Source organism: Corvus moneduloides, chromosome 12 (genome assembly GCF_009650955.1).
Source record: "Corvus moneduloides isolate bCorMon1 chromosome 12, bCorMon1.pri, whole genome shotgun sequence".
NCBI lineage: Eukaryota > Metazoa > Chordata > Aves > Passeriformes > Corvidae > Corvus > Corvus moneduloides.
Genome location: NC_045487.1, coordinates 516,157 through 540,597, shown reverse-complemented (window position 1 = coordinate 540,597; position 24,441 = coordinate 516,157). Strand labels below are relative to the sequence as shown.

The 24,441-nt window shown below is 47.4% G+C and overlaps 1 protein-coding gene and 1 long non-coding RNA gene across 3 annotated transcripts in view; one reads left to right on the top strand and one right to left on the bottom strand.

Moving 5' to 3' along the window:
• The window catches only part of ZFHX3 (zinc finger homeobox 3), a 401,385-nt gene that overhangs the window by 201,614 nt on the left and 175,330 nt on the right, over positions 1-24,441 (top strand). The window contains exon 3 of the mRNA XM_032121503.1: positions 4,936-5,046. The gene's annotated coding sequence lies outside the window, so the exon portion shown is untranslated. The remainder of the gene's footprint in view (positions 1-4,935; positions 5,047-24,441) is intronic.
• Positions 8,783-12,197, bottom strand: LOC116449753. 2 transcript variants are annotated; one of them, XR_004242530.1, is made up of 2 exons: positions 9,788-12,197; positions 8,783-9,008 (listed from the first exon to the last, which is right to left on the bottom strand). It is a non-coding gene; the product is annotated as an uncharacterized LOC116449753 (long non-coding RNA). The 2 variants fall into 2 exon arrangements; XR_004242529.1 differs by having other exon boundaries at positions 8,783-9,005.

Below are 24,441 nucleotides of genomic sequence, written 5' to 3'. Positions count from 1 at the left end.
GCAATAACACAGGAAAAGATACAATCATTGAAAACCAATTACAGCTCCAACAGCCGGTTCTGGATGGTGGCTGCACACCCAGCCCCTCGCTCTGGCTCAGGCCCGGTCAGATGCACACTCGGAGTAAAAAAACTTAAAACTGGGATTTAAAATGTAACAAGTGCATGTGCCGCTGCAGTGCTCTGCTGGGGGATTTTCTTCCTGAGATACTGACGGTGTGGCTTTCCCTCCCGGCCTCAGTTGCTGTTGGTCCATCCTGTCCCAAGCCAGGATGTGACCCAGAGAGGGCTCAGGGGCACTGCGGGAGCACTCCAGAGACTAGAGCAGCTCCTCCTCGTACAATCCCAGAATGGTTTGGGCTGGAAGGGATCTTAAACCTCATCCAGTCCCACCCCCTGCCATGGGTAGGGACACCTTCCACTCTCCCAGGTTGCTCCAAGTCCTGCCCAACCTGGCCTTGAACAGTTCCAGGGCTGGAGCAATACCTGGCCATATCCTGATGTGCCTCAGCCTCTCCATGGAGGATGTGTGTCCCTTTCTCAGTCCCTCACAGAGCAACCCCAGTGCTTGATAAATGGCTTCATTTGCTGCATGGAGCCAGGCTGTGCTCTGCAATCGATGGCAGGTCTGTGTCAGGGGGGACATGGGGACACAGGCCCAGCCATGTGTGTGCCAGCCCTTGTAAGCAATGGAGTGTAAAAAACCAAATAACCAAAAACCTCTCTAGCATTGTGAAAGTTTTATGGTCATTTTTCCAATTACATAATAGAGTTCATAATCTGTTATGAATTAGCGTAAATCAGAATCAGCCCACAATTAAGAAAATAAGTTAAATTGCATTTTGTGAAGCGTTGTTCTGTCTGAACAGTTTGCTCTCATGCTGCTAACCTGACAAATTCAGTAATTCACAACATCCTCCTTGGAATCAGTAGGAATTACTGAGGTTTTACAACAGCCTATATGTACAGGTTACAACAGCCTTGGGTACTGCACACAGGCCAGTTTCAGGAGAGCAGAGTGTCCTTCAAAAGCCAAACTGCTGAGTCTGTGTAAGGTTGGGTATTGGGAGAAATTCCTTCCTGGAAAGGGGCCGTCCAGCCCTAGCACAGGCCGCCCAGGGCAGTGGTGGAATCCCCATCCCTGGAGGGATTTAGAAACCATGTGGATGTGGCACTTGGGGACATGGGGCAGTGGTGGCCTTGGCAGTGGTGGGGAATGGCTGGACTCAATGAGCTTAGAGGCTTTTTCCAACCCAAATGATTCTGTGATTCTGTTCTGGCCAACACCAGGCAGAAGGGAATCACCATCCAAAAATATTAGGAACATCACCAGCTTAGCAGGCAGAATTTGTGGATGTTTTGGCTGTCATCATGGTATCCCCAGGTCATGTCAGGAGCGATGTTCAAATGACAACAGGAGACAGGAAGCAGCAAAGAGCGTGCTTTCATCACCCTGTGAGGCTGGGTGTGCCCCTGGGCACGGGCCTGAGGTCTCTGGAGGGCCCTCCACGCAGAGGCTCCGTGGGAGCTGCCTGGGTACCCGGGCAGGGATCTCACACAGGGCGTTAGTGCTGTCTCCATTTTCATCTCGGGCGTTCGGAATGATGTTTCTGTGGCCAGGGCAGGGCAGTCGGGTGCAGCCCTGCCCTGAGAGCTTTGCTTTGATGGCAGCTGTCCCGGGCCGGGGGAGGGCAGCGGGTGCGGTGTGGGCTGTGTCCGTGCTGGTCACTCTGGGCTGGTTTGGGGTGTGGGTGGGAGGGATGTGCTCCGTGCTGCGTTCCACAGCTCTGCAGCAGTGATGCAGCTTTGGGGTTTCAGCACCTGGAGACAGTGGATTTTTCTAAATTTGCGGGTTAATGTGACGGAGCAGGGAGTGTGGCAGAGCCCCTCGCCTGGCTCAGTCACACACACGGCATCCTTCGGGCCAGGCCCGCGGCTTCTGCCTCCTCCAGCGCCTCCACGGGTATTTCTGACAAAGAAAGGGAGTCCGTGAGCCCTCACTTGTGAAACAAAGGCCTAATGAAAGGGCCGGGCTGCCCCGGCTGGCAGTGGCTGTAATTCTTGGCAGGGTGTGACATGCCCATCCTCTCGAATTAGCGCGGGGCACGAGGAATTTGGCACGGTGCTAATTGCGATCAGACGGGAACAAGTGGCCTCAGTATGCGGGCACGTGGTGGGACAAAGGAGCGCCCCGAGCCCCCGGCCCCGCGAGGGGCAGGTGCTGCCCGCCCTGGGCAGGCGTCGGGAGCCCCCCTTGTCTCCGTGCTGGCGAGAGGACTCGCGCTTAATTTAGTGTGGGCTTTGTCAGATGCTCTTTCTTTGCCGTACAGGAACTCAGCTGCTGCGGAATCAAGGCAGCTGCTGCCGGGAAAGCTCCCTGCCATGCTAGGGGACAGCTCCCTGTCAGCTTCAGCCGGGCAGGAGGGATTCCCTTGTCATTCCGGAGTCCAGGAGAGAGCCGGCAAGGCCAGGCAAAGGGACAAGCTTCCTTCTAGCAGAGTACCCTTTCTAGACAACAGTCCTTTTGTGACAGGTCAGAGCCGTTTCTCTCCATCGCCCCAGCCAGGGGACGTGGCCTGTGCTCCCGAGGTGACACCAGGAGCAGGGCAGTGAGCCATTCACGGGCACAGTCCTGGGCAGGGTGAGAGCAGCTTCAGCAGCCCCTGCCCACCTGCATCCCTCCCATAACAATGAAAGGGATTTCATCCCATTTGCAATTGGATTTGGAGGATGATGCTCCAAGGTGGGAGGTGTTCGCAGGGAGATTTCTCACAGCCATGGCAAAACTGTCCTTCTTTCATCATTCAGAGGATGGAGTCAGGTATACACCAGGAATTAACCTGGTCGTAGCCAAAGGACGGTTGTCACATCTCCAGTGCCACCTCAGAAACCGGGGGAATCCAGGCTCACAACACCTGCCAAAGTCCAAGCAATGGATCTCATTATATGGCCTGTTACACAGATGTGCACTGGCATCCTGGCTCCAGCTTGAACTCTGGGACGTTTGGCAGGAACTCTTCTCTCTTAAGCTTGACTTTTCTGAAAAACTCTATACGTTACTTTCATTACCTGCATGTCACTTTGCTTTCTCCTCTTCCAAGTTATTCATGACTAAGCTGAAGCAGTGCAGAATTTCTGCTCCATCCTTTGCTAATGTTGTGTTTGTGCCTTTTTTTTCCTGTCCTTTTATCAGGAATTCACAGGAAGATTAATTCCTCTTACTCCATGACAGTTTAGTTTCTTTAAGAACCTTTAGTGAGGGATGTTCTAGAAAAGCTTTTAGAAAATCAGATTCCACTGTATCAGCCCTAATCTCCTGTATTAGCAGGGCTGGTTCCTCATCAGACAACTCAGATCTGTACTTATAGACTCTTCTCTTGTCTTTCAGGCTCTGTCCCAGACATGTGTTTACTCACTGCTGCTAATTCTGATTGGTCCCACAGTTTTCTACCCTTTTGCCTGTTCTGGAAATCAGACTTTGTGGTCTGTCATTCCCAGGGTCACTCCTAAAGCCTTTTTTAAAAGTTGTCACCTTCCAATCCTCAGATGCAAAGGAAGAAAGTTCAGCAATTTCATATTTGAGCTCCTTGAGGGAGCACTGTCTGTCTCTGGTGATTTGTTGCTCTGGCATATGAACCCTGCTGACCCCTGCATAGTGAACAGCAGTGCAAGGAATTAATTTAATTTTGCTGCTGTGCCCTTATCTTTCTTAATTCCCCCCTTTACTCCTTGCCCATCTATCAGCGGCTCCGGGTGACAGACAGGCTTCCTGCTTTTGTGTTGGAGAAGCTTTTATTAGCTCTACGAACTCTGATGATTGTTCTCCAGGCCCTGTTTTGCCTTGCCTTATCGTGGGCTTGCACTTAGTGTGCTGGGTTTATATCCTTTTCTATTTTTATTGTTTGGAAACAACTTCCATTTTCCTGAAAGTACCTTTTTTATTTCAGATAACTTCCTTTTTCCGTTGGTTTAAACCAAGCGTTGAATGTCTGGTGGTTTAGCTTTTCCCCTGGTGTGTCTCACACACGCTTGTGTCCCACAGTGTGTCACAGAATCCCAGAATGGTTTGGGTTGGAAGGGCCTGAATATTCATCTTGTTCTAGCCCCTGCCATGGGCAGGGATGCCTTCCACTATCCCAGGTTGCTCCAAGCCCTGTCCATCCTGGCCTTGGACACTTCCAGGCATGGGCCAGCCACAACTTCAGGTGTAGAGCATAGACAGAGGAGAAACAAACTGGGCAATAGCAAGCGGTATTTCATGAGAGTTCTGTAATTTCTAGTTATAAATTCCTGACAGCCACAGATGTGTGACTGCAGCAAAAACCACCACTGGAATGGGAAAGTTCCTGTCCTAAAAACCTCCTGGCGTCAGTTGCATGACACCTCCTGGTCAGCTGCCCACCCAGGTGCCAAGCTGTGCACCCAAAAGGAGGGTTTTCCTTGGGAAGAAGAACACTTTTCATGAATGAAGCTGTTTTCCCTGACTCTTCACTGCGTTTGTCTTCTGTACAGGTGTCTCTGCTCCCCTGCTGGGTACGTGAGCAGCCAGTCTGGGCTGCACTGGTTAGAGCAGAAGAGACCACAGAGCTTCTGGCTTTGCTGATGGCTGAGTCAGAGTCTGTGGTACAGATGAACAGGGTGGTTTCTGTGGGCAGAGCCACCTAAATGTAGTTGATACAGTCCTTTCCCTATGAAGCCAGGAAGCTGGGAGGTGCAGCTGTCAGGTTGGTAGGAGGCAAAGTAGACCTGTCCCAAAGGTGCTACAGGTCAGCCCTCAAGTGACAGAGGAGATGGAATGGCTGGGAATGTTGACTGAGTTGAAACTGAAAAAAAAAATATTAAAGACTCTATGCTGTACCCAAACTTCTGTTTCTTTTGGTGCATCATTCCCGATCCTTCAAAGTATTTTATATACTTCCCATTCTTTTGTTTGCAGGCTTTGATCTGGAGAGTTTGTACTGACTTTCTCCGGTCTGAATAGGAACCATCTCCCCTGCTCCACTCATCGGCACCAGATCCTGTGACATCTCCATGTTTCCACAGTGAGGTAGGAAGACCTAATTTTCATAAGCCTTGTAGAAGTGATTTCTGTGTTGGTCACCCTCTTGGGATGTGTAATGTAAATCACCTGGATTAGGAGAGATGTGATTACGTGTAACAGAGCTGTTCTCAGGCAGAGTTGAGGGTTCTTTGTGCTCCGTGAGCTGCAGGGTTTGCTCGCTCCTCCTTCTCGTGGTGCCATGGCTTTGTTTAAATGCCACCTGCCTGAAGTGTTTCTGAGCACCTCACTTGCTGGCCAGTAGTGTTGGCTCCTCTTATTTTCAATGAAAAGGTGTTTTTTGAACAAGGCTGTCCATAGATTATGTTTTTCCTACATGTCTACAAAGCCTTGCTGGGCTGCAGCTGTGTGTGGGCTGGAGAAAAACCATCAGGGCTCTGTTATTTAATTATTTATGTTGACCTTAACTGTTAGTTTCTGTCATTAAAGAATAGGCCAAGTGATTAGTGCCCTTGGCTTAATCTTCTTAGCAGGAAAACCGTCCCTTGAATGTCTGTCCTAATCAAACAGGCGTAAGGAAAGATGAGGAAAGGACAAGACTCCTTATCTGGTTCATTTTCCATGTGAATTGGTGAAAGTAAATCATATTTGGATGGTCTGTTACAATTTGTAAATATAAGTTTCCCAAAACTATGGTAAATTATGTGCTGGCAGAAAACACATCTTCCTGAATATGGGACAAATATCCCTTTCCTTCCTAGCAGTATCCCCACCATGAGATTTGGCATTGGAAAAGTACCTGCAGTCCAAGTGTAGTAATTTCATTCAAAATTATTTTGTGTGTAAATAGACTTCAGTGAGTCACTGCAAAGTACCTGGTTTTAATATATTTGTATATTCTTAGTCATTATAAGGTCATTCATAATCTCTAGGATACTTGGTATTACCAAACCTTATGTGATACTGATAGCAATGGAAAGATTAATGGCAGGTTTCAAAAAATACTCATCAGAGTTCTCTATCTTGATGGAACACTGAGAAATGTAAATTTGGAGTTGGATTTTTTCCATGTATTTAGTTTTTGGGGATTTTTTTTATCCTTTAAAGAAGGTTTCTCTCCTCTTTTCTTCCTATGTTTTTATTTGAAGTATTTTGTTTACAACACGAGTGCACACTTCAATTTCTTGAGAATCATCAGACTTATAAATTTAATGGAAACCTTGGGAAATTGTGTGATAGGCAGACACTCATTTGCTTTGTGCTCTCAATATCTCACAGGATCCTGAGCAAAGCATCTACTTTTTCACATTTTGTTAGGAAATGCTCCAGGCCTTGGTGTTCTTTGAGGGTGGTGCATGGTGCTCTTCAGGTGTTGTAAACTGAATCCAGAGATTTTGTGGAGGAATGGCAGTGCTGAAATCCCATCTTCCCTGGGGTCAGTTCGTGATTTTGATATGAGAATGAGTGGGGAAAACAGTGGATGGAGCACAGAAAGGACAGAAAACACTGAGAAGGTGGGAGAGGGGGAAGTGGAAGGGGCTGACATGGGGACAGTGGGAAAGACTGGAGAGACAACATGTGCGATCAGTTGTGATTTTCTCACACTATGATGTCTTGACTGATTTTGTTGTATTGGAGATTGCAAGTTTTCTTTAAAAACATGTAGCACCTGCAAAAGGGCTCTATTTTTGGACCAATCTGTGTGCTGTTTCCATTAACGACAGTGGCAGAAAAAGTGGGATTATGCTGTGGGATTCCTCTGCAACCTCAGAGCTTCATGAGACTGGGGCAATGGGGCTGTGAGAAGGTGACAAAGACTCAAAAAAACCCTGGTACCAGGGTGAAGGAGAAGAGATGGGCAGTGAACACCTCGGGGAGCTTTGGGGTGATTGGTTTGAGCATCTTAGTTAATTAAAACTGCAGGTTTAATTGTGTCGAAGAGACAAACCCAGGTGATGAAAAGTAAGTGTGGGGTGAGTATGGAAGGACCTCACACAAGTGGAAAGAAGACAAGGAAAAAGCCTCCAGAGGAGAATTACTCTTCTGATGTCCATGGGAAATTTGGCTTTTGTTTAGCAGAATTGTAACTTTTAAATCTGTACAGCTGGTACAAGCAGGTACAATTTTACTTTGCCAAAGGGCAGGATACTGTGAGGCCGATGTGCTTTCAGAAGAAATCCCAAGCCTTAACCAGCTGAAGAAGAAAAATCAGCAATTTTGGGTCTGTGTCAGTAGAATACACTCTGTAAAATTTTTTAAAATTTAAATTTTTTTCTGTAAAAAGGAACTTTCTTCTCCATGCTAGTCGGAATCGTTCTTTTGGACCTAGAATACACTTGGTCATTAAACTGAAGGCTTTCATTTCAACCTGGTGAGGAAAAGGCCCTTGTTCATACTCTTCTATAATTTCATAGATTTAATTATGGGGTATTATTATAATTACCTGTTTAGTGGGTAATTGCTCTTCCATAAATGCAGAGGAAGGGGAGAACGTGGGACCAAGGCTGTATTTCATGGTACAAGGGGGTGTTTGTTACTGTCTTTTAATGCACGTCTTGGTCTTGTGGTATAAGAATATAACACATTTTTAGTAAATTTCCTCTATTTTATTTCAATACCAAGAAAAAAGCCTGGGAATGTGTTTGCAGCTCATCACCTGGGTGATATGCTGGCATATGAGAGACAGTTCTCATGTGATTTCCCAAAATACTTTTGAACTAGCACAAGGCACTTTCAGAAGCTGCTGTGAAAGTGTAGTTTTATTCCAGTGGCTCCAAAACTCATTGGTGCCACATCAACAGTCCAGCTGTGGTCAGTAGGAACCCTGAGCAAACAGCAAACATTTGGCACTGACACAGGGTGCCCAGAGCAGCTGTGGCTGCCCCTTCCCTGGAAGTGTCCAAGGCCAAGCTGGACAGGGCTTGGAGCAACCTGGGACAGTGGAAGGTGTCGCTGCCCATGGGGGGGGGTGGGATAGGCTTTAAGATCCCTTCCCACCCAAAACATTCTGGGATTCTGCGATTTCACCATTATTTGCTGCGTTTACAATTAAAAAGTTTAATGATAAGGACTGGTGGTAGTTTAGGATAAATTTTGAAGGTTCTTAAGGGATTTAGTTTGTTTATCTAATTGTGGAGATAGATTAAAGCACATTAGAGTAAGATTATCCAGCATGTCTTTACCAGGTGCAAATTGGACAGGTTTCCTCAGACAAGAGGTTGTTGTTGTTTTCCTCACTGAAAAATGTAGACATGTGGCAGGTGTTGAGAGATTTTCTTCAAATTTTCCAACAGATAAAATCTTTATATTGTCTGTCTTTGGTTCTTAGCTGGTGAAATCAGCTGGAATTAGTGGGATACCTCACTGGACACAGACAGAGCCCTGGAGCCTTTGCCCATGTGACCCAGCCAGTGTAAGAGCTGGGTACAGAGTGACAAAGGGGCTGAAGCCCACTTCCCTTTTCCCTGCTAACATTCCTGCTTCCCAGAGGTACAAATTACAGACTCTGGGAGCTCAGAGAACTGTGCCAGTGACACATTTTTGGGGATGCTGTGTCAGGGGTAGGGAGGGGTGTCCCCGGCCCCACAGATGGGCACACTCAGACTGGGCACAGAGCTCTGGGGCTGAGAACATTCAGATTTGCTTAAAAATCCTGTTGACAAATACATAAGTTGTGCCTCTGTGATATTTAAAGCCTCCACACACCATTTACAAATAAAAATCATACAACATAGATTATTTCAGTTTTTCCCTTATTTGATCAATTCTGATAAAAAGGCCATGCTTGGATTAAATCTTTTTATTCTCCACAACCATGCGACACTTTAGGGGACAGTAACATTTGTGAAATAATCTGTCTAAGAAGTAACACAGGAGAGGAAGACGCCTGAAGAGCCTGGTGTCAGGTCCAGCATCCTGGTGCCAGGTCCAGCACAGTGGCTGTTCCCGGTCCACGCCGTCCCCTGTGGCCACCACACCTTCCCATCGGGGCTGCTGGCTGAAGGACACTGCTGGGCCAGAGCAGAGGACCCGTGTGAATGAACTCGAGTGATTTTAAAAGTCAAGTGATTTTAAATCTTTACAGGCACTGAAAGTTGTTTCTAATTAAAGCTCATCGAGTACCAGAGAGGAATTCTGGCATTACCAGCAGCCGGAGCAGGGACAATGAGGACCGACCTCTCCTTCTGACCAGTTGCTGGTATTTGTTTGAGGCTCTGTAAAGACAGTGCTACAACATCTTTACACACACCACCGGCTTTGTAGTAACTGTCTCCTTGGAGCCTTGGCACGGGGAAGGACACGCATGTCCAGGCATTTTCCAGGTGGCAGGATTTCCTTCTCCTCTAGTCCCGGCGCCACAAACCCCCTCCTTTCAGCCCCAGCACCGTTTAAATAGATCATTTGTTTTCATTATAGGTTTTTGCATCCTTGCCTTTCATTGCTGTTAATGAATTTCTAGGGTCTGATTGGGAAACAAAAGCCAAACACAAACATAAAAAGGGCTCTGACAAAGGAGCCGGTTGAGCGTCTGACAGGCTGTGCCCCGCGATGGCCGCGGCTGCCGGGCTGACACCGCCCGGGCAGCGCTGGTTAATATGTTAATCTGCTGCTCGCCGCTTAAGATTCCTCTCAGGTCTGAGCAGGCTCGGCGAGCCCGGCGCAGGGAAGGGGTGTCTGTCTGTCTGTCTGCCTGCCTGCCTGCCTGGCAGCCCCGAGCGCTGCGGCCGTGGCACATCCCGGCCCCGCTGCCCTCCCGCCGCCCTCCCGGGCACACCCTGGGCGTACGTACCATCCACACCATCCGGAAAGCTTTCCGCGAGGCTGGAAAACAGGGAATGCGCAAAAGCCACGTATGATTGGCTCGTTCCTCTGCCTCCGCGTCCCCAAAGATTCCCACTTTAATAGACCATGTGTTTCTGCTGCTGGAGAAGCCCAGTGTAAAGTGCCAAAATCCAGCAACAATGAAGTCAGACGGAGTTTAGCATCCAAAACAAAGGGACGGCATTTCTGTAGCTCACTGACAACACAGCAGTCACAGGATGGTTTAAATTTCCCTTTATTCTCTCTCCCCACCCAACCCCAGCCAAGAGAAAGCCAACATTTATTAAAATCCATCCGTTCAGGACAGCAGCTAGATGCCCATCTTAGAAGGAAAGCTTGCTCCTGGTATTCCCAATGACTGCCACCTTTCCTGCGTGCTTGTGAGCTGCAATCCCCAGCTGGAGCAAGGGGGTTCTTATTTCCAGAATTAAGGAAGGAATCGATTCCAGAGACAGTTTCCATGGTCAGGTCCATCAGGTCCTGCAGCCACAGGAGAACTCAATTCCTCGAGCTCCCTTTCCTTTGTTTTCATAATGTCACAGTAGTTCTGGAGAGGCGTCTGGAGAATCCTCAGCTCCAGCTTCAGCCAGGGGGTTTCAGAAGTTGCATTTTCAGGGCAGGTCAGATGTGGACAAACCAAGTCTCCACCTGACACGTAAGCAGACAAAGCTGTTTAACCTCTGAATTATAGCAGAGCTCCATAGTTCTCTCTTCTGTTGTCTCATGCTCCAAGCAAACTGCTCCTTGCAGTTCTCCCTCCTGGTGCCAAGCACGTATTCCAGCTGCAGCTCGGCAGCGCGGGGAAATTCCTTCCAAGTCCCCAGCAGAACAGTCAGCGCTTTCTCCGGAGCTGCAGGCTTGATTGTCCTTGATTATTTTATTTCTCTGGCTCTGATCCAAGATGTTCCCTGTCATCATTTCAGTGTCTTTTCTCATAATCCCTTTTCTAAACATCATCAACAATTAACTGATTCTCTCATATCTACAAACACATGCACACACACGCAGGCGCGCGCGCACACTCCACCGAGCCTCATCAGGGTCTTTTTTGCCTTTAAGTATAAGAAATTACAGCTTCTCATTAGCTGAAGAGCATGTTTTGAAAGGCTTTGTGTTTACTCACTTTGCAAGTGATGCTGGCGCTTTTAATTATTCTCCTTTTGCATATCATAAGCGAGCAGCGAGCTGCTCCAGCCAGCCCGGGCGACGCGTATTCCCAGGAAGGCAGGAGGAAGGGATCGCGTTTTACCTCACTGCTGCTGCTTTCTTCCCTTTCTGTCAGCCAGCCAAGGAATCCCCCCAAAGCTCTTACGTAGCAGATACCAAAACCGTGAGTCACTTTTCACTCCCGGAGCAGTAAGTCCATCGCATCCCTGTGCAGAAGGGCGAGCACAAGGCTGGAATCTCTCCAGGCTGCCGGCGTGCCCCGGCACCAGTTCTCCAGCAGTGACTTTGTTTTTCCTGCTCTTGCTTTTTCTCCTCGGCTCTCTTTTCTCTTCATTCCTTTTCATGCCATTCCCATTTTCTTCCATCCTTCCTCTCCATCCGTCTCCGTTGCTGGCAGCAGCAAACCCAGCCAGATCTGGGTCTCTCTCGTCTTCTGTAGGGCTTTTTTCTCCTTTTTTTCCCCCCCTGTATCTGCTGCAGCCTTTGGCTGCTCACTCTGCCAGGTTGGATCACCAAAGACACACGACTCGCTCACAATGAATAATCAATACAGATATTGATCTGCGGAAAATGTTTGTAAATTCCTGAAAGGGGAATCGGGAACAGCGGGACAGGGAGGCTTGTGGGGGACGACAGGGTGCTCCAGGCTGCAGGCAGCGCCTGGCCAGAGCCCGCATCCTGCCGCCTCCGAGGTGACGGGTGCTGGAATGCGCGCGCGGGTGGCGGTGGGTGTGTGCGGGGGCTTCTGTATTTTCATTTCTCTATAGCTGCTTCCCCCGAAGAATCGGGAGGCGAGCAGCTGAGAGGCCCCGTTGGTGCCATGCCTTGGCTGCGCTCCAGCACTGTTTTGTTTCCATCATCACACGCCACTTTGAAATTTGCATAAATACAAGGGTTATTTTCTCTCGTGCCTCCAAAAAGGTTTAAGAAGGTGGGAAAGTGTTTCTGTAAGGAGGGATGGCTGGGTTTAGTCATCATTTTCAGGATTTACTTTCTAATCCATGTGAGAAAGGAAGGCAGAGATGAAAATAAAGGGCAATAAGAAGGACATGGAGAAGACAGAAAAGCTGTTTGAATGTGGAAGAGCCTTGGATTGCAAAAAAACCCCTGTTCTCCAGTGGCGACCTGCCTGTGTCTGGTTTGTGTGGGTGGCGAGTCAGGTCAGACCTCTCCATCCAGGACTCTTCCCATCTCCCTGTGGACAGATCTGCCCTGGTCAGGAGCTGGGGATGATCATGGAGCTTTAAGATTCTGTGAAGGCTGGAGTCAGACCATCTTAAGAGCATCCTGAGCCCATCCCCAGGAGCCACCTCCCGCCTGCCCACCCACTATCTGACAGCCTGTGTGGTGTGTGGAGCACACGTGTAGCAGGTGACATTCACCCAGTTTGCTCCTGGCATGGTCGACCTCACTCCTGCTGCACGAATGTCCGTGTTGTGTCTCTTCCACCTCATCTCTCTGGTTTTCTGTCTTTCTGGGGAAAGGCATGTACTGAGGCTGTCAACAGATGTGGTATTGGGATCATTGAGTATTCAGCCCCTTTCTGATGCTTGAGGTCGGCAGTGGAGACCCCAAGGACTGCTGAGGGGGGCCATGGGGTGTCTGCAACACTGGCCAGACCAGGCGGCCGTGCAGTGCCAGGGTCATGCCCTGGGCCGGGGCTGCCCGAGGTGCTGCCAGCTGGAGCAGCCAGTGGGATGTTCTCGGGGCGGCTCCCGGCCAGATGCAGCTCATGGGCCCACCCGCACAGCCCCGTGGGTGTGTGCACAGCCCTCGTGCCTGCCCTGGGTCAGTGGTGGGACCTGCCTCAGTGGACGGCCGCCCTCCCTGCACTGCTGCGCGGCCGCCCCACGCCAGCGGCCCTGGGCACCCCCTGATAGCCATCTCAGGCCAGGATGCAATTCCCGCAATGCAATTCCCGTGGCTGCCAGCTTTATCAGCCCACGCCAGCAGCGGGGAGGCTGAGCGCCTTCATTCTCTCTCCAGCTCCTGATTAGCTCCTGCAATCCAATTAGCAGAGGCATTTATATCACAAGGGGCTGAGGTGCCCCTGCTCATCACGGCAGCTCAGAGCCAGTCATAAATTCTCCCGACACTACATCTTTCCTGTGACATGGATTAATTACAGCTCTGGGCCTCCAAGAGCAGATTTGCAAATGAAGGTGCCCATGAAATAAGAGTTAGGAAGACAAAGCAGGAGTTTCCCGTCCGTGAGGGCTGAGGGGGCAATGCACAGGGTGGCCCAGGGCGGGGGCACCTGTGGGCGAGGGGCTGGGGGCAGGTGGGCCAAGCAGGACCTTTATTAACTGAGGTTGGCCAGGGGATGTTATGAGTCTGTGCCTCTGGCCATAATGAGAAATTCTTCATAACCTCCCTTTGTATGCTCTGCTGCAGTGCAGATGCTGGGAGTGAAGCTCCAAGAGCCTTAATAAAATTACATTTTCCCACTTGAGATGTTGCAGGCGCTGGCCAGTGGCGCAGCTTGGAGAGGCAAGCGCGGCGCTGGGCCCTTGGGAGGGTTTGGCGTCGCAGGGATCAGTGTTGCTCTCAGGGGCACGGCCACCTTCTCTCTCCTCTTCACACAGTCCGCTTTTCTCTGATACTTCTGCTCCTGAAATAGCCATTTCCGGGCTCCCTTGTGTCAGCCCTACTCCCCTCGGGCCCTCTGGCTGTGGCGTCAGCTCCACGGAGCTGAGATTTGCTGCAGCAGTAAAAGGAGCAGGTTGGAAACAGGTTGTAGGAGAACACCCAGGAGGGTGACGGGGTGGGGGACAGTTGTGTCCTCCTACACCTGCATGCCATTACCTGGCTCTGCAGCTCTGTGTTTCTCCTCCACACTGGTGCCCATCCAGCAGCTGGCTCTGCCTTTGGGTACCAACCACTTACCCAGTGAGCACTCATCCCTTGTAAGGTCTGCATGGCTGTTCCTTGGGTTGCATGTCTGTCACAGTCTGCTGAGCTGGGCCCTACACAAGCCTTGGATCTGTTTTCCCAATCATGTGCCAATTTAATGATTCATACAAGTTCTCCATCCATCAATCAGTTTTTAATTTACGTAGCAGTCAGTGGTTTTGTTAAGTTTCCAGGCGTTTCTCTCTCACCTGTTATTGAAATATAATTACTTAAGAAATCGACAAACTTACCTTTGAAATGTGTGGGTAGATGGGAATTTTAAAGACACGAGGATGCATATTAAATTTAGTAGCATGTCAGCTCCATTTGATCTATTTACCCTGGGCTGCTGACAGATCTTCTGTGTAAGCAAATGTGGTTCCTGCTGATAAAAGGGGCTGGGTTGGGGTTTGTTTGTTTGTTTGTTTCTAACTCAGTGAAGGTGGCAGTGTCCAAAATAGAGCTCTACCTGTGGACCAGTCATTCTCCCATTGAAGGGAAATACTGGCTGGTCTTTCAAAACAAGAAATCTTTTTGCTTTTGTATAATAACAAATCCTGCATTTTCTGACCAGCACAGTCACTGTTTGTGGCCACACAAAAGAACTTATTCCCCAGCTGATCTCTGCCACAACCTGCAGCTGGACAGCTCCAGACTTGAGGTGGGTTGATGTGGGAAGAGATGGGTCATGAGCCACTTAAAAACCCACCTCATAGATCCCTGCTCAGCTGAGGTTTGTACATTAGTATTTATCATACAACCCCAGAATGGGCTGGGCTGGAAGGGATGTTAAAAGTTCAGACAGTTCCAACTTCTGCCATGAGCAGGAACACTTTTCCACTAGACCAAGTTGCTCATTTATGCTTTTATATATGTATTTCTATTTTAAAAGCTGTAACAGCAGCTTCATGTCTGAATTTGGGGATGGGATCACCAGGCTGTGAGATCCCAGTGTTCCCTCTGGCCAGTCGGTCTGTGGATCTCAGACAGAGCTGAGGGTTTGGTCCTGTCTAAGATTTCCTTTGCTTTGCTCATTTTTGCATCCCACACCTGATGTGTCATTGCTTTGATGAGACTTGTTGTTGCTACACTTTTGTTTTCCTGAGTACAGCCAGGAGTTTTCATTCACTAATCTGTAATTCAACTTCTACAATGATTTTTCTTCCACATTCTAGTGGGCTATAAAATGCCACTGGAATGATTTCTTTTTAACAAAACTCTGACATGAGCTTCCCTCCTGGTCTGAGTGAAATGACAAAACAGTCTTCTTGCAACGTAGTATTTTGTAGTTATTTTCTTGATTAAAACTGCTTGAAAATGTTTTGTGAAATCTCCCTTCTTACCCCCACAAAAATATAATTTAAACAAAACTGATAAAACACCTCCCTACAAACATTTTTGGCATTTTTTCCCACAGCTACTCAAAGCCAATCAAGGTGTTTTGTTTCTTTATGTTGTCTGGTTTAAGATTTTTGTTTCAAGTTTACTTTTTTGTTCCAAGTTTTCATACAATTTGTCACATTGCCTTGTGTGTTCTCTGACTGAGCTGTTTAACTTCTGGTGATGAGATCAGTGAAGCACTTTTTAACAAAAAAGCACTTTGATGCTTTTTTAATGGAAAGAGAATTTTAGAAACAGTATTCAAGTGATGTCAAAGTAGAATTTTTGGAAATTCTGCTTTTAAAAAGTAAATTAAGTTTGGTTTAGCTGTTTTGCAATCAGAGGAAGTCGCAGGGGGGTGTGCAGTCAGGTTCCACCTCTGGCTCCTGTGGAGTGGCCGATCCTGCAGCACCTTCACCTGTGTCCCATTTCTGTCCTTGCCTCGGGAAGCCTCGTCCTCAGCCTCAACAGATGTGATCTGGCTCACTTCTGTCCCCTTCAAGGTCCCTCCTGTACCAGCCTCCCACTGCTGTTTCCTGGATTTCAGTCCAGAGACGGGAGCTGCCAGCCCTGGCTGCTGTGCAGGTGGGACTCCGTGTTGTTCCCTGGGATCCCTCTGTGGGAAGTCGTGCAGGACCTACAGCTCCATTCACTCTCACCTTTTAGTCAGTACAAGTGTTCTTTTCCTGATGGGTGACTTTATTCTTTTATAACATTGTCCTGCTCCAATTCTTCCTGAAAAATACAGTTTAGAGGGAGTATTGTCAAAAATTCTGTCTCTCTCTCTACTTTATTATCCCCTCATTTTTTTTTGTCATTTAACTCCAATTATGGGATGCTAAGTGCTTTTGGAAATTTCATTGTTAATATCTTCTTACAGTGCTATTAACGTAAATCAACGTTAATAGTGTCCCAGCAAGTATAAAAGCAATCAAAAATTCAGTACTCACGAATCATTCTGTAATTTCAGCATAAAATGTTAATAGAAATAAAATCCAATACCATAAAATATCAGCAAATTCAACTTTAAATACATGTGATGAATGACTTTACCATTCTACAGCATCCCGTGGATTTTTGCAGCGGGAAACCTCTTCTCGGCAAAGGTCTCGTCCCATCCCTCCCTCCTCCGTTGCCTTCCCGGCACGAGGTGTGCCCAGGATTTTACTTTTCCAGAAATTAAAAATCCATCCTCCCTTGCGATGTGGCATCTGCATGCAGGTGTTTGGTGGTAATAGGAAGGATTACCTGGAATCTGTTAACTTATTCGAGTTAATAGAAACTCCCTGCTCCTTTATTGCCATCAGCCTGGCTCAGAGAGCTCCGTCTGCATTTACCTTTTATTGAGATTGGGATTTTCTTACTGACAAATCTTTTAAATTGGAATTTAGTTGGTGAAGATCCATCAGTTATTTCAAGGAAACTGCTAGGAGAATGGTATAGATTTCTCAGGAAATACAGCTCTTGGCCTAACAATTCAACTTAAAATTACCATGAAAAGAAAAACTAAATCCCCCAAGTGATACCTGAACAAGTGTTGGGTATTTAACCTCTGATTCATCACCCTGCCAGGCTAGAATCTTTTGATGTTAATATTTTTTTAATTCCCTTGTTTTAATGGACTTGGGCTATTTGTGCTGCAGCCTATAAAAACAGGTTGGAGACACTTTTTCTGGTAGAGGTGGGTACAACACCTGCAGGCAGTGCAGGGGAAGGTCTCATTTCCCTGCCTCACCAGACACGAAGCACCACACGAGTCTGGGATTTCTGTGATCACAGAAGATGAAAGGGACAGTGTGATGCCTATAAAGAGAGTTTATTTAAGCAAGGATCCTCTGGTCATTACACAGATTCCTTTTCCGTTCTTATTCCCTTTTTCCCCATTATCTCAGTGTAATGTCTGTGTTTCCAGCCTCTGGATTGGGCCTGTTCTGCTCTCTTGGTTCACTTTCTCATTTCTCCCTCAATTCACATGGGATTCCTTCCCTGCAGCTCTCTGCAGAGTTTTAAAGACCCTTTGAAGACTGAGGGGAATTTTTGTGACATTTAGAAAATATTTACAAGATGTTAGGAGAGTTTCTGGAACCTCTCAATATCTCATAAAGGATATCAGCCGCTAAACTGTTCTATCCTCACTGTCTTTGTGCTTGTCCCCGCAAGAATCAGACAAACCAGAGACACTGGAACCTTTTGGTTATTCGGGTATGTGTTGCCCTGGAAAGTTAAGGTAAATGATGAAGAACTCATTTGGATCCTTATACCTTACTAATTCTTTTGTCTAGGACTTCTTTTACATTATAATCAAGCAAACCTACCCATTTTTGTAAGATTTAATTCTGATGACACACAGATTTGCCAAAATTCTTCTTAAAAAGGAGTTCTATGGTCACTACATTCTGTAAACAAGTGGTCAGTGGCCGCCAGCTCAGGACTCATGCCAAGCCTGTCAAACCAGCTGGCCAGGCTGCGCGGGAGCTGGCCGGGCTGGGCAGCGGGACCCCAGGGGCAGTCACTCCTCTCACCTCACCTCAGGAAAACTATTTTCACCACCCAAACTAATGGGTCATCCAGTCTGTAAACATTCCCTGTTATTTATTGCTGGTTTAATATGGAACATTTTTGTTTTTGAAACTAATCTGAAATCAAAGGCTTTATTCTCTGGCAGAGAGACACCGTTCCTCTTTAATTCAACCAAAGTTGAATCAGCCCTTAAGCAGGGAAGCTTGAAACCTGCAGCATCACTTTTGTTAGGGTTTCAGTTGAAAATCTTCCTGACGGAGATTTTTAAGATACTGTTAAAAATCTTACATCATTTCCTTTAATTCCTCTTCCCCTACTTCCTGTCTTCTGCTGAAATGGGAACTTTGCAGGTTCTGGTCTCCATCTGACCTGTTGAAGATCACAATATCATATGGACAGTAAGGGAAAAACTACAGTTTTCAACTACTTTTTTCAGAATTAGTGACTTCACCAAAGATCCAGTGGGGAGGGATCAATGTACTGGCTCTTTGCCATGGAGTCACAGGAGCTTCACTCGAGAGCAGAGGGAGCTAAGGGACTGCAGGGCTCTGCTGGCATCCAGGATGCCAAATCCTGCTCTCTCCTACTCAGGAATCTCAAGGGCTGCCTTTCCCTTGAGTATAACTGGGAGCAGAGCCTTGCCAACATTGCACATTTGGCTTCATAAAAGGAGAGTTGGAGGGAATCCTGCCATAATTGTATTTACAAGGTTGGTGAGAAGAAAAATTCCCCATATTCAATGAAGTAATGTTAGTTAAACATCAGGACAAAAAAATACAGATGTGAAAAGATAAAAAATTTGGGTTTGATGGTAATTCAGCCATAAGGTGCTCTGTCTGAGGCCCCTCAAATCACAGTCTGCATGTGCCTTTTGCAGATGGTGCTTCAGAAACCCCAGACTCAATGAGGGGACCTGGATCGGGAGTTGCGTTGCTTTGGGGCCTCATCCTGCACTGCCTCCTCTGCCAGAGCTGCAGTGACGGCTCCGAGGAGCCCCGGGAGCTTCAAATCAGGGCTAATTGTTCCGATTTCTTATACTTAATGGGTGTTTGGGAGGAACTGAGTTCTTGCAGTCAAAACACAGATCTGTGAACTTTTTTGAGTAAGATGTAGTGAAAAATGGTATTTTTCAAGATATTTCAACCCTTTCAAGTCTGCCCTCTGGCCCTGTTGGTAACTGAAGGCTTTCAGTGTTGTTTAACTTTTATTTTTAAAATGTGTTGATTCCTCTTCCACGTGGGAGAGCGATGAGGTGCCCATGTCAGGAATGGCTGATGGGAGTGGGTGAATCCATGGGTGCCGAGGGTGCCGCTGCTGCCGGGACGGGCGCGGGAGCAGCGCGGGAGCATCCCAGGGCCTCCAGCCTCCTCCCCGCGGGAGAAGGCGCGCTCGGAGTTTTAAGCGCAATAGATCTCCATATTACAAGGAAGCAAAAGAAACAATCTTTAATCCTTTCAAAGCCCAATAATATTATGTATATTGACTGAAGCCCTATGGAGTGGGCCTGGCAGGGTTTTTCATTACTGCGCACGCTGTAGCCTAGCTACCTTTGAAAAGTAACCAATATCGAGAGCCACTTGACATTTGCAAAGGATTATGGGTGTCCTCTCCATCTCTTCTCAAGTTCCCAAATTTACAATGGTCTTAATTTAAAAGTTAAGCCGGGGGATCAGTTGCTTAGTCTGCTGCTGGGCTGCCCTTTAAAAAAGGAAAAGAGAAAGGAGAGTGTCTGTGCGTGCCTGCACAGAGGGAGAGGTGGGGAGCGACCCTGTGCGTCACCCGCCTTCAGCATTCGGCTCCGATCCCCACCACTGCGTCGTGGGAGAGGCCTCTGCAGCAGGATCGGGGTTGGGAGCACTGGGATTCATTCCTGCAGGTGCTGCTGAAGTGCAGGGAGCAGCAGCAGCTGGTAATGAGTTGGTGAAAATGAAAAAGGGACATAAGTAGCTTCTTTAGCAAATCCCCTGGAAATGACATGGAGCCTCTGGGATCGATCGGATCGATCCCTCCAAAGGCTGCAGGCTCCTCTCGTCCGACTGCCAGCACAGGGAAAACCGTAATGTTATTATCAGCAAAACTCTGAGAAAAGCTACCGGGAAAGCAGCGCTCTGGGTGCTCTGCTTCCGTCCTTGTGCCGGCAGCTTCGGGCCAGAGCGTGGGGAAGGAGCGTGCTGGGAGCTTCCCCATCCCGTCCTTGGCACTGCCACACGTGCCAGGGCGATGGCTGGCGGCTGCTGGGCCCTGCCCACCTGGGTCCAATTTAGGGCTTGCCCGTGGGGAGCAGGATCCCGTCCTGCAGAGCGCGCACAGGGAATGGGGCTGAGGGGAGATGGGGGTGTGCAAAGGTTCTGACAATGTTCATCTTCCTCCATTACGTGCTGTCATCAGCTGGCGCTGCGGATTTGCTCTATGGCACTTGCTGAGGTTCCTGTCAGTAGTTTCATATCCATCTGCAGCATGGTCTGAGCTTCCCGAGCCCGTGTTCCTGGGCAGCCCCCGAGCTGCCTCCCAGCATGGGGGATGCTGGCGGGGGACCCCAGTGCTGCAGCTGCAGCTTTGGTGTCTCAAAGGGAAACAGCCCTCAAACCCAAACTGCTGTACTTCCTCCAGAACTCCGCAGAAATAGGATGAAGAAAGTTGTATTCTGAGCCTTACTTTGAGAAGAGTGGTCTTAAATCTCCCGGTCACATCCGTGAGTTCAAGGGGCCTTTCCTTGAAGAACTCAACATTTCTTTGTTTATGTTTCTATAATCCTGTTGGGGAAAAGGGGCAATAAATTAGTTTTATTACATCTGTCCTGAGAAATGTACAGGCCAGGCTCAGATATCCCATAGCAGGTGTGTCCAGGGCTCTGTGGGATCGTGTAAGGGCATGGCCTGGGATGGGGGAGACTGGGGGCACCCCAGGGACCCTGTGCTGGCAGATGGGCTTGTTTGGGTGCTTATTGGTGCAGCAGGGGTCACCCCAGCTCCTGTAACCCTCCTGCTGGAATCTTTGGACTTTGGTGCAGCTGCACCCGAGAAAGGGAACGGCTGGGACATGTTACTGGCATTTGTTTGGGCTTGTGCTTCACAAACTGTGATCCTTTGGCTCTTTTGGACACAGTATTTAATCTTAAGTGCATCATTAGAGAGGTGTGTTGATATGACTGCGTGCTGTGCATATACCTTCTATCACATGGATATGAGGATATTTATTTTACCCACTGAAAGTTTGCCAGTTTGTGCAAAGCCCTAATTCTCAGGAGTTACAGGCATCGCTGCTTCCACAGAATCAATTAAACCAACATCAGCTTAGCGTTTCGGAATCACAGATCTTAGAGGACTTAGACGTGGCCATATGTGACCTTTGGTGCAAGACTAAATTTTGAAATATAATAGTTGAGGAATATGAAATAAAACCGTGAAATGAGCTAAAGTTAGAACAGTGGTATGGAAATATGTGTAGCAGTTGTTGTTTGAACAGTTTATGATAGTAAAAACAGGGAGAGATCAGCCACTTCAAATTCATAAACTATTAAAATGAACACATAGTACTTCTAAAAATTTTATTGTCTGGAATATTTCATCAATTTTGGATGCATTTGTCTTTCCCTTCATAATGAACTAAATTAATGGAGTCTCTCAGTATCAGTACCTGAGATGTGTATTGTCCATACAGGGTGTAGGACGTTGCTGTGGGGTGGGAACTGCTGAGACACTGCAGGAATGTAAAAGGGTGCAGAGGGGTCTGTCAAAAAACTGCTGGGGATCCTCACAAGATGGGCTTAAACCAACACATTCCCACAAAGCATTTCATGGCTGACAAATCTCATGAGAAGATGCTACGCTGGAAAACCTCTTGGGGACTGTACAGCCCCAGCTTGGGACCGGGTGTGCATCAGGCTGCCCAGAGGGAAAGACTGGGAAGAAAAGGCCACTGCTTGTTGCCAAGATCACTTCATGGCAATAAAAGTGAGGACAGCACATGAGCATTATAATCTTTCTGAATGCACGAAAATTCAGATGCATTTTTGTGCTTTCTAAACCACTTGATTTCTAAGTCCCATCCAGGCAACTCAACTGCTGCCCTTGTTGAGTTGCCCAATTAATCCAGGTCTGCAGTGGGAAATAAGATGGAAGATGCTGTGGAAGAGCTAACAGAGCTTCATTGATAATTCATTTCCCTTGTTTTACTGGCTGTCTTGTTTCTGGTTGTCCTGTGGTCAGTTCACTGGCAACGAAAACTTGGCCTTGTGGGGGCATCCTGCCTTATTTTTTGTCTCACTTTTAGAAGAAAAGACCCTCTCAGGATAAGTTCTTGATTTGGGAAACAGTGACAGCAGAAATATTTCCTTTTAAATCTGAATGCATGTTTTGGATAAAGCCTGAAAATCTGTGTTGTTTTAGTCTCTGCTTGGGTTTGCCAGTTTGGGCTGGTCTCCCACCAGTCTGCTGCTGGCTGTCCCCAGGGATGCTCAAGTGAGATGCTGCCCAGACTGAGGGGCAAAGAGATTTCACCACACAAGTACAGGTGTAACAGAAATCTGTAACCATAGGACAGCCAGATTCTCATAGCAAGTGACCCAGATTTGTATTTTGACTCTGTGAGCAGTATCATGAGAAACTTAAAGCAGGGACTAGTAAGGCAGGCACGGGCACCTTGCATGAATATGTTTGACATATGTTGGGCTTTTTTGCTAACATTTTTGTTTGTCTTAGTTCCTTTAAGACTGGTTTCATGTGACATTTTAAGCTCAAGAGAAAATGTGGAATATTTTTCTCTCTAAACTTCGGATTCTGATAGAATATGTGTTGGTGACAGACTACTTGTGATGGACATCCCAAATTAGAAGGAGAGCAGCTGTAGCAACTTTAAAAGCTAATGATGGCCCCCAGGTGCAGGGTTTTGTGCAGGGTTTTGTGCTGGGGTGCTGTGCAGCAGCAGCAGTTCCTGGATGTGATCCAGCATGGGATGGATCAGGGGCTGGGCCCAGCACTGGCTCTGCTCAATGTGCTCGAGCTGCAAGAACTGCTCCCTCCTTCAGGTATTCGTCCCTGGGAGCTCTTGCCAGTTCAGATGTAACAGCATTATTCCAAAACCTGCTGGATGGTTTGGGTTTTTCAATTAAAGCCCATTTGTACAAATCAGTATGGACTTTATCCTTCAGGCAGAGGGATGCATTTGCCACAGAAGTGAATGATACATCCCGACAGTTCCCAAGTGGAGGCAGATCTCTGTGCACACCATCAGGTAAAATGAGCCGAGTCTTTCCTGTGTGTCACTTGCAAATATGCAACAAACCTCATAATTCCCAGGACTTCCTTGAATAAAAAGTCCTTCCCCTCTGATTCCTCCTCCATCTTAGTGCCAGCTCCCAGCCCAGGCATTTGCTGTGTTTTCAGAATGTTCCCTCCTGGCCCTTTCTGTCAGAAAAGGCTGGCAGCATTTGGAAGCACCCTGACCCACCACATGGGTCCCCGAGCTGCATCAGCACCCTGCTCCTGGTGCTCCACATCACTGGGGTAAGCAGGAAATGTACATGGATTTACTGAAGGTACTTTATAAATCAGTATCTTGTTTTTGAACTTGGGTCAGTGGGAATAACTCAGAAACACAACCAAAAACTACCTCAGAACTACCTAACCCAGCACTTTCAGTGTATTGATTTTGTTGGGGAGTGTCTTTTCCTGGCATTATTCACAAAATGTTGATGGACAGTTTCATGCAATCAAGACTTTAAGTAAGGATGAGTGTGCGTGCACAGGGTGAGTGAGAGTGCACCAAGAATGAGTGAGCACACCCACGTGTGCACACCAGTGCAGGAAAAGGCCTTCCACATAGCGTGAGTGTTATAAAAAGCAAAGTCAGGAAGTGATGCAGTTCAGGCTCTTGTAAGGTCATTCCTGTTTCCCTTAAAGTTACAAAATAAAACGTATTGTTTTAAGTCAGTAAATATTATATGTCATTAACTTGGCCTCATTAGCAGATGCAGCATTATGTAAATACTTGACAGTTTTTTAAAACAATAGTTTAAAGTACTAGTTTGATTAAAACCAATAAACACTAAACAAGCCCAGAAATGCACATGTAAAGCAAAGCCAGTCTGGCCACTGGAGGAATTGGAGAGCTTTCTGGTTCCAGAGATTCTGAATGTTGTATTTAACTCCCCAGCTTTGGCTTTACTTAGAAAATGTTTTCCCATCTTTAATTTAATGGTCAGGTTTCTCAAAGAAAAACAGAAAAGACCATCTCTGTTTAGTCCCCCCGAAATCAGGTGCTTTTTGTTGTGCTCATCCTGTAACCCCCAGTCAGAGACTTGTGTGGAGTGTGCAAGGAGCACCGTGGAGCTGCAGAGAAAGTCTCCAGGTGCCCGGCTCCTCATCCCCCTCTCACCTCTATCAGGAGTATCAGGGAGCTGCTGGAATCTCTTTCCATCACTGAAGAAGCAAATAGTAAACATTTAAGAATTATACTCCAAATTAATTGTCATTAAACAAAAAACCAAAAACCCAAAAAACCCAATTTGGAGAGCGGGTAGGGAGGAGGATTCATTCTCCCTGACACAAAGCTGAATAAAACACCTGAATCTTACAGATACTTGTATCTTCTTAGGGGTATTTTCCAGGGGAAAAAATGCTGCTCTAATCAGCTTGGAGAGAAATTGTCATCAGAGCTGTAGAT